This window comes from Rattus norvegicus, chromosome 19, assembly GCF_021556685.1.
Source record: "Rattus norvegicus strain SHRSP/BbbUtx chromosome 19, alternate assembly SHRSP_T2T, whole genome shotgun sequence".
Taxonomy (NCBI): Eukaryota; Metazoa; Chordata; class Mammalia; order Rodentia; family Muridae; genus Rattus; species Rattus norvegicus.
In genome coordinates, this window is record NC_141552.1 from 19,319,914 (window position 1) to 19,330,629 (window position 10,716).

The 10,716-nt window shown below is 43.1% G+C and overlaps 1 protein-coding gene across 2 annotated transcripts in view; it reads right to left on the reverse strand.

The window, feature by feature from the left end:
• The window catches only part of LOC147999003 (disks large homolog 5-like), a 124,855-nt gene that overhangs the window by 13,313 nt on the left and 100,826 nt on the right, over positions 1-10,716 (reverse strand). The window contains exons 1-2 of one of the 2 annotated variants that reach the window (XM_087595898.1): positions 6,223-6,440; positions 4,931-4,997 (exon numbers count right to left, since the gene is read on the reverse strand). The exons of the other annotated variant lie outside the window; for it this stretch is intronic. The gene's annotated coding sequence lies outside the window, so the exon portion shown is untranslated. Of the gene's footprint in view, positions 1-4,930; positions 4,998-6,222; positions 6,441-10,716 lie in introns of those variants that run through there. 2 annotated transcript variants of the gene reach the window in all.

The following is a 10,716-nucleotide window of genomic DNA, read 5'->3' on the forward strand; positions in this document are numbered from 1 at the left end:
GTAAACACATTCAACAAATCATAGCAGCAAACTTCCATAAGGTAAAGAAAGAAAAGGCCATAAAGGTACAACAAGCCTACAGGACATCAAACTAATTGTACCAGAAAAATTCCTCCATTCACATAATAATTAAAACGCTAAATGCACAGATCAAGAAAGAACATTAAAAGGGGTAAGGTATAAATATCTAGTAACAAATAAATTCAGACGTATCTGAATTACACCAGACTTCTCAACAGAGATTCTAAAAGTCAGAAAATCTTGGGCAGATGTAATGCAGACACAGGCTCCTATATCCAGCATAATCCTCAATCACCATAAAAGGAGGAACCAGGATATTTCATGACAAAACCAAATTTAAACAATTCTTTTCTGTAAGAAAGCACAACTGAGGCTAATAGGAGGAAAACTCCAAGACAATGAACTAAACTATACCCAAGAAAAACCAAGAAATTAATCTTCTCTCAATAATTTAAAAAAAGAGAAGCACACAAACATAATTTCACCTATAACCAGAAAAAGAAGAGAAAGCAGCAATCATTGGCTTTAATATCTGACCAGATCCTCTTTCCCTAATCCCCAAGCTCCCAGGGGCCAAACTGCCAGCCAATGTGTATGCAAGGATGCTCTATAGTTCAAGGTGAGGCCTGTTGCCCACCAAAGGCAGATCCTAGAGGTGTGAGGTGGGAATGGATATGTGTGGGTGGGGGAGCACTGTCACATAGGCAAAGCTGAGCAGAAATGGGATGTAAATTTGAAGAGGGGAGTCTGGAAAGCAGGACAACAGTTGAAATGTAAATAAATAAAATAACCGATTAATAATAATAGCCAAAAATAAAATAACAAGTAAAAAGGTAAATGAAAATTAAACCAAACCAACCAAACAAACAAACAAAAATCCCTGTAGTGTATTGGTCTAATTCTGCTTGTATTTTAATGCTAATTTGTGGAACTCAGGACTGGTTAACCCCAAATAACTGACCCTGATCCAGTTAACTGTGATTATAAAGAAGCCAACAGCCAACAGCTACACAGCAGAGAGATGGGGGAGGTGAGCTTTGAGGGCTTTGCTAGAGAAGATCATGAGGAGGGAAGAAGGAAGAAGAAGCTGCCATAGAATAAAGGAAGAACGTGTGATGGAGAGGAGAGAGGAAGAGGACAGCAGCCATGGTTAAGGGAGAGGAGATCCTGGTCCTGAGGGCTGTCCAAGTGGAACAAAGAGCAGCCAAGATGCTACACAGCCTGTAAGAGTTAGCGTTATTGTTTGGAAAGTAGATCTGATACCATGGAGGGCAGGCAGCTGCCCAGCTACTGTGCTGACTAATGCACACTAAAATAAATTTAACACAATATGTATAACCAGTAAGACAGCTCTCTAGAGGATCCTAAAAGGAATACTTTAGTTTGAAGGGAAGGACAAAATACCAGAGAACACTAAACTCAATATCTAGGGTGGTGGGGCATGAATTCTGCCATGGTCTGAACTCAGAAAGGTGGGGTGGGAGAAACATATCTGGTTAAATAGTCCACCCACATTGTGTCAATGTGATTTAATCTAAGGACAAAGAAGTGGAGCATCTCTCACGGCTTTCTTCTAACCCCTTGAAAGGATCACTGGGGTGTGGCCTCAGTACTTCATACTTCTTGCTAGGTCAGGGAAACTCAGGGAAGCTTGAGATTGTCATAGCACAGCATTAGGCTAGATATACTGAGTAGATGATACTAAGTTGTTCAGATGGTGATATCCATTTGCATGTGTTCTTAATGTGGACCTAAGGAAAGAGAGATCAAGGTCCTTAGAATAGAAGGAACATTCCCAGTCCTTTTCTACCATTCCAGACTGAAAGGCTGGTAGGGAGAAAGTGGTAAATAATAAAGAATTAATAGATGATGCTTTGAATGAAGGGTTGGTTTTTGTGCTGGTTTTAGACAGGGTCTCACGTATCCATGTTGCCCTCACCCTGGCTGGCCCGGTTCACTTTGAAGTCAGTGCTTCCATTTCCAATAGACAGTCTTACAAGAGGGGCCTCCGAGGTCTCTGAGGACAGCATTAGCCATTGACAGTTGAGGTGTGCAACCCACAACTATAGTTTTAGCCACTTTGTTCCATGTCTACCAGCTATTTCAGATTGTTGCTGTTCTATGCCTGACAATCAAGGACACAGAAAAATAACCTGATAGAGAGCAAGGACATGGTGATCACATCCTTGCCTCTGCTGTATGTTCTGGATGAGGTTTGTTAAAATTCCAATATTCCAAAAAGCTTTATATAGGGGCCATCACATTAAGGGTCACTATGCACTGTTTCATCTAAAATGGCCTAATCAGAACTGACCGCCAGACAACACTTCCTGCGAAGTTCCTATGAGAAGCTTAAGTTTTTTGTGTTTTTTCTTCTTCCTTCCTTTTTTTCTTTCTTTCCTTCTTTCTTTCTTTCTTTCTTTCTTTCTTTCTTTCTTTCTTTCTTTCTTTCTTTCTTTCTTCTTTCGCTTTATAGGTTTAGAGGAATGTATTTTGGGCCACGGATCTGCCCATAGTATCTTAGCTATGGATGTGATCAATCAGAGTTAGTGTGTGCATTCAATAAAATGTCCATTTTTGACTAAGGTAGATGCTTCTGTGTTTTGTGGGGTGACCCATTGTCAATGTGTAGTGAGTTGGGGCCCTGGGTATGGTCGCATACCCCCAGGACACAGGGGGTGCAGAGCAAAGGCAGAAGAAACTGCACGCAGTTGCAAGCTTTATTAATCCTTATTAAGCTAAGAATATGCATTACTACAATTTTCATTGTGTCAAGATACCATAAGATTATTATTCCCAGGATACCAGGAACAATGAGGGAAGATTAAACAAAGAAAGACGAATAAACGAAAGCTTCTCCTAAAGATATTCATATAACAAATAACCTCTCTTATTATAATCAAAATATACTCACCATTACCAAGAGAGCGTTAGAACCACTTCCACAGAAACGGGACACAGCAGAACATAATTTAAGGCCAAGTGAGAAAAACATTTTCTTTTCCAGGGCGGCATTCCAGACCCTACTTGAATCTGTCACCAGGCCTTTCTTGACCCTGCCTGGGAGCTGCATCTCTATGTCTTAACAATTCCTTCTTTTTTCTTTTGTTTTAAAGTAACACTTTACATAACATAGCTAAAGGTCCTTGTAGGGGTTTAGTCATGTAAAAATAAAGCAACATAATACATAATGTACATAAGATTATGGCAAAACTAGCTCCTCCCATGCTATGGAAAATCCTTTGAAGCCAAGCCTTGGGATCTAATCCTGTCAATTGATCAGCCAATAATTTCGCTATTTCCATAGGGGTAGTATCTTCTAGCTGTTTACCAAAAGACATTCGAACATCATATTTCAAGGCATTAATTACTTTTGAAGCACTTTCATTACCCTCTAAATAGGCTTGAATTAACTTCCAATCATGTTCTGTGTCATTATCCATATATTTACTAACACAAAATTGGTAGGATTTCATCATGATAAGCAATATAAACCCGATAACTGGCATTGGCTGCAGCAGAAGAAACCATGAGTAAAACACACATTGCTGAGAATAAGTGCTCAGCAGTAAAGGACTTTCCTGAAGGAGACAAAATTATTCCTTTCAGTGCTTAATCGCTTCACCTGACCCCACATAGGTAATAGGGTTGTCACTGCACGGATCCTTATCCATTGTTGTTTGTGGACACTAAGAGAAGCCAGGGCCTCAGTAATGGAGGACACCTCCTCATCTCCTGAGAACATCCATCAGGAGAAAATGTAGCTGGTTTAACTGGATTCCTTTGAGGGTAGGGAGCAGTTCTTATTATTCTGTGCTTGGATCCATCTCCCGGGTAACCAGAATAGTCTCCCATCCTGTAATGAGACAAAACCCTCTCCCCTACATACAATGATGTCCCTTCCTGTCATTCAGCATCCCGGGCAATTTTTATCCATACTGTCTGTTCCATGCCTTCTGGGGGGAAGTTCAACAAAGTGTCTATCTCCTCTTGATATAACTTCACCTTGTGGTAAATTAAGAAAATTAATAACGTATAATGCTTGTGCCATATAGCTCTGGGACTGCTCTGCAAACTCCATTCAGGTTGCATAAGGCCATCTCTTTTCCCCCGTTTTAATTTTATAATTTGTCATTTCAGGGTATGGTGAATTCTTTCAACAAAAGCTTGTCCTTGTGTATTGTGTTCTGTACCAGTAATATGTACAATATGATACCGTTGACAAAATTGTTTATATTGATAAGAAATATATGTTGGTCCATTATCAATTTTAATTTTAGAAGGCAGTCCCATAACAGCAGAAGTTTCCAATAGATGCTGTATAACATGAGCAGTGCGTACTCCTGGCAATGGTGTAGCCCACACAAATTTTGAAAAATTATCTATGCTTACATCTATGTGTGAAAGGCGACCAAACTCAGAAATATGGGTTTTATCGATCTGACACGATGTATTAAGTTGCATCCTTCTGGGATTAATTTGAGATGGAACACATTTTATACGTGAAGACTGACACATAGGACAATTAGCAATAATTTGTTTGGCTTGAGAATAGGGAAGCTTATATTTAATATGTAAATATCCTGTATTGGCATGATTATGACTGTGTTCTTCTGGGGTAGCAAATGCCACTAATTGATCTACCATATGATTGCCAAGTGTTAAAGATTCTGGAAATTTTGAATGTGATCTAGTATGTGTAATGAATATTCTAGAGTTTCATAATAACAATAGTCCTTTAATATGTGAGAATAACATTTAATATAGGCTTAGATGTAGAAACAACAGCAGTCGCAATATTCTGTACTACTCCTACAACATAAGCGGACTCAGCTATAATATTTTTACGTCATGAGTAAAATCCTGGAATACATTAATTACCGCTAATAATTCATTTTGTTGTACTGACCCAAAAGAAGATTCTTGTCCCCAAAATTAATCTTTGGTCCAATAAGCCATCTTGGTGTTAGAGCCATCTGTAAACACAGTAAAGGCTGATGGTAATGGATCAACAGAAATTAGTGTATTTATCAATTTTTTTTTTGTTTTTTAAAGCAATCCCACAATTTACTATGGGGAGGATGAAATTCAATATTTCCAGTGTAAGAAATCATGGCTAATTGAAAAACCTCAGACATCTGCATTAAATATTCCACTTTATCTTTGCTTAATGGGAAAACAATAGCAGCACAATCATATCCCCACAGAGTAACAGGTCTGTGTATGCCTTGCTGAATAATTAAAGAAATTTGTTCCTCATAATTTGTTAATGTTTGGTTAAAGTTTTATTTAATATATATCCATTCTAAAGGCAACTCATCCTGAGCGAAAGTGCCTGTAGGATATTCAAGAGTATTTAAACATATAATTTAATAACTCTATCTGGATCAATATGTGCCAACTATCCATCTTTCCATTTTCAGAAAAGATACCCTTGCATGCCTTCATATAAGCATTAATATCCCCAGCCTCCTTTATAAGTAATAACGCTCTCCTGTACTCTTCATTAGCATTTTCAAAAGCAAGCATTTGCAGCAGTTGTCCTCCAGCTTCCTCTCCTACCACTGTTCTTTCCAATATTAATTTTAATATACATAAAAACTTAATATATGGTTCATAGAAAGCTACTACCTTTTTCAACCAACCAGTATCATCCTTTATAATAAGTCGGTTGGGCCACACCTTGAATCGATGCTGGCCTAATTATAGGAAAAGAAAAAGCAGGTGAATTCGTCATTATCATCCTGTGAATCTAATGGTCAAATGCCATCCTCGGGAAAAGACTTAGAAAAACCTGCTTCAGGCAGTGGTGCAGAGGGCAAAACTTTTACTTTCGTTTTGTCTTAATGAAGCTGTAGCTTCTTGTTCTGTATCGTTATTACCCTGTCTGCATTCATGGCCTTGAACACAGTAAAAATTACAGCCCAAAGAGACCAGAAATTGGAATCTTTTTGCCCTGCCTGACAGCCTTTTTCTCCTTAACTTTCACTTTGACCCAGATATCAGAATCCCTGGAACCCTCATAAGGGAACCAAGGAGTGTACTCTTGCTGTCTCTAAACACTTTTCTAAACCAGACTGATAGACATGAATTCCCTGCACTCTTAAAGATGCTTAAGCATAGCGAGATGAAGAGAAGATTTATCTTGTCCCATTTCCTTGTAATAAAATGTACTTACCTTATCTGACTGTCCAGACTTACCTTCAGGGACCCTGTTCCAGTGCCATAGGTCGACGTCTAGGGTGTTGGGAGCCCTGCGTCCGGTCGCATTCCTTTCTGTGTTTCCTGATGCTCAGTGGCCATGCCACTCCAGCATGCTTTGAAATGAACCAGTCCGCAACCACCACCACCACCACCACCACCACCACCACCACCACCAGCACCACCACCACCACCACCACCAGCACCACCACTAATTTGGTTTTGTAAATAAAGTTTTATTGACATCGCTATACTCAGCATTTACATCCTGTTCAGTGCTGCTTCTGGCTGCAGCTGCAGGGCTTAGGAACCACAGAGCCCTTTAAGCTCCCAGAGCTGAGAGCATTGACCTTTTGCCTTGTTTGTGAAAGAGGTGACTGACCCCTGTGCTCGAGGTTGCCTTTCCGTGCCCCTTAACCCATAGCATAGGTCTCTGTGCCATCCTCTCCCTTTGCTATGGTGTGCACTTCCTGGTACATTTCCATTAGCTCTTGACATTTCCAGAGCATTTGGTCTTGCAAATTGAATTTGCATGGCACCAGGAATAGACCTGATGGCAGGGTGTGGGACACTCCCTATGGGGACCCTGCCCAGGGGCATAGGCTTACTTTTCCAGTCAACTCCCTGAACAGTGAGCCTTTGTGGGACAAGGTACTTCACGACATGACTTGACCTCTCTGCAGTGCACCCAATCCCTGCTTGGCTCAGATGTCCCCCAGAGAGGTTGTGTGAGTGTCCCCAGTAGAGGCAGCACTCTGTGTGGTGGCATTGACATGGCATCCAGGAAAGTCAAAACCAGAGGGACATGTCGGGCAGTTGGAAGCAGATGTCAGCGTCCATGGAGAGAAGGATGGACTAGACACTCCTACAGGGGGTGAGCTGAGAAGCACTTCCTTGGCTTTTTCACAGCCGTGTAGGCTGCATGCCATGCTGTGTACCCATGCTGTGCTGAAGCCCCAGACTTTGAGTCTCCCACAGCTGCTGTGTCCTGGGGCCATGGTAGGATTAAGCAGACTTCAGCAGGAGAAAGGTGAAAACCCTGGTTGCAGGGTGGGGATGGCACAGTCATAACACTCCTGCACATGAGGCCCCTGACTTAGAGCCGTATAGCAGCTGTGACAAGCCAGCTCTGGTGACACTCATCTGCAATCTCAGCCCATGGGGGGTAGAGGCAGTAGGATCAGTTGTTTAATTATCCTTGGCTACACGGCAAGTTCGAGGCTAGCCTGGGCAACATTGTCTATGAAAATAAGACAAAACTAGGTCTTGACTCTGAGCATCACTGCCTGTACCTGGCACGGTTGCCCCACCCCAGGTAAGAAACCCCTCTGTCCAGAGGCCATAACTGCAGGAGACTCGCTGTCCAAGTGTCTATACAGCGCCCTGCTTGACTGTTCTGTGCTGAGGCCCAACCACACTCTCCTCAACTGGAAGGACATGGGAGAGGCTGTTTCTGTGAGGTCCCGGGCCCTGAGACGGAAAAGAATAAACCCTGTCCTTGGGAAAGCCATGGAGACTAGGAAGCCACGGGATCTCTGCAAACACCAGGGCTGGCAGGGGACTCTCATCCTCTACAGCAGCTGCTCTCAATCTGTGGGTTCTACATCAGCGCTCCTGCACACCAGACATTTACACTACAGTTCCTCACAGTAACAAAGTGACACTCATGAAGTAGCTCTCCAATAAGTTTATGTTGGGATGACAATGACATGAGGAACTGAAATAAAGTGTCACAATTTTAGGAACGGTAAGAACCGCCATTCTATAGGAACCCAGGCATCTGCACTCGGTGTCTGGAAGTGTGGTAGGCTAGGCTTCACCCTCAGCGATGCCAGCATGTGGGCACCAAGCCTAGGTTCCACCCCAATGCTTCCTGGATATGTGCAGGCCTGGTTCCATCAAGAAGTAACAAAGGAACCCTTGGCAAAAAACACTGGGTACCAAACAGGTCAGGAAAAGACATCCCCTCTTCTGCAACTCCTCTCAGGACGGCTGGTCTTCCCAGGAGGCCCCGGCTATAACCAAACCTTGTCTCCCAGTGCTTGCCCATTGGTGTCTTGGCCATATTCAGATTTGAAGACTTTGAACAGAATAGCTTCCAGCAGATTTGCATCAATGAATCCAACAAGCAGTTGCAGTCGTACTTCACCCAGCACATCTTCAAGCTGGAGCAGGTGAGAGTGGACACCTATTCCCCAGCCCAGCCCAGCCATCACCCTGAATGTCAGCTGTGTCCCTCAGTATCAGCGGGATGGGGCCAGGGCACCCTAAGTTCCCCAGGACCTAAAGCTATGTCCTTGAACTCAGTGCCATGCTCAGCCCTTCCAGCCTCTTTCAACCCTTCTGGAAGCTCAACTGCTCCTGCAGCAAGGCAGCAGTGTGCACATTCTGTCACATCATTTTTGTGTGTCTACAGGAGGTCAGAGCCTGTCCCCTCTGTTCCATTATTTTGCTGTATTTGCCTTTCTGAGGAGGCAGCACCCACAGGTATGGGAGGCAGCCACATGCATATTCTGCAGCCATGTCTGATTCCTCTGAGGCTCAGTCCCACTTACACACCTACCCTCCAACCTCCCCACCCCGTGTCACCCCTGGGGCTCTGTAAACCTTCCTGCTTTCTGTCTTTATATAATTGGTGACACTGCTGCCCTCAGTGGTGTCATACAGTATTAGTTTGTTTTTGCACTGCCTAGAGGTCTGACTTAGGAGAATGGCTACCATTCTCATTCCTGTTCAAGGGTCAGAATCTGAATCCTATGTAAGGCTGAATAATATTCCAGCACATGGCTGGGCCATGTTGAATTCACACAGTCACCTATGGATTTTATGTTTTGGCTTGTAAACACACACGTATAAGACTCAAGTGACACCCAAGTGGAGAATTGCTGGAGTCCTCCATGGCTTTCTGAACCGTCTGAGAGACCATCCTGTCCACAGTGTATAGGGCACCATCTACTCATAGCTCACACAGCATGAGGAGATTAGTGAGGGTTAACCTGGCTTCTCTGTCTCCTACTTTCTGCCACACTAGCCCTAGCATCTTTCTGTATTGCAGTGAATGTTTAGAACCCAGGAGGATGGCAGCTTCCTTGCTCAAATATAGCAAGTTCCTCCTTGCCTGCTTTGAGACTGAGTCTCATGCAGCCCAGGCTGGCTTTGAACTCACCATTAGTTAAGATGGCCATGAACTCCTGGTTCTTGGGCGTCAGACGTCTCTGAGTGCTGGGTGACAGGTATGCACCACTCTTAAGTCCTGCCACTGGGACAAGAGTGAGCAGAGCCAGCTCTGAAGCACACACTTTGCTGGTGTCAGTGATGACTGACTTATGATCCTGTCTTCCTTGCCCATGGCCCTTCTCCTTGGTGCATGCCATCCTTCCTCCCTGTGACTCATGGGGACACCAAGCCTGAGGATGTCAGGAAGAAGTTTACTTACTTCACTGGGTTGGAGGCTGTTAGGTTCCTGCGTCAGTAGGTGAGATTCAAGCTAGAAGGTTTGTGGCATGAGAAACTGGAACAGAACTGGAATGGCAGGAACAATCGTCGCCTGGCTCTGAGAAGACCAGGTGGGCAGAAACTCATTGTTGGGCAGGTAGTGAGCTCAAGTCCAGGCTGGGCATTGCTCAGCGCATGTGAACAGGTGTGCTTACATGGACATGTGTTTCCCCCACATGGTCACCACTTATCCAGGCACGGTGAATACTCCAAGGAGCTTTTTATGTTTTAACATTGTGTGTGTTTGTGTGTCCATACATACATATACACACATACATTCGTACATATACACGAATACACATACCTGAAAACACATGCATATACATGACTATACACATTCATGCTCACACACACATATATACACACCTACATGCATACACACACACATACACACATATACACACATACACACATACATGCATACACTCATACACATATACATACACACATACACACATACAATACATATACACACATACAAATACACCTATACACACATATAGACAGACATATACACACATATACATATACACGTATACAAATACATGCATACACACATTCATATCCACACGTACATACAGACATATACATATATACTCACATACATGTAAGCACATGAGTGGAAGCCAGACGACAGCTTGGCCCTTGGTTCTCTCCTTTTTACCACGTGGGTCCTGGGGATTGAGTCAAGCTCATCAGACTTGACAGCAAGCCCCTTTAACTGTAGAGCCCTCTTGTTGGCTGCCAGTCACCTCTTTCCACAAATTCTATCCATGGTGGGATGTTTAGAGTTGTTATTCTCATGATTCCTTTAGCAATAGCGCAGACATCATTTACACTGCATTAGGAGTTATAATTCATGTAGATGTCAGGAGAGCTGGAGGCGTGGATCAAGAAGAGAGCCCACTTTCAATGTCATTATGTGGTATTGCCTTAGGCCCTTTTATACACTCCCCTGGCTTTGTCTGAGTATATGTTTGAGGGCTCTCTATGACTGTG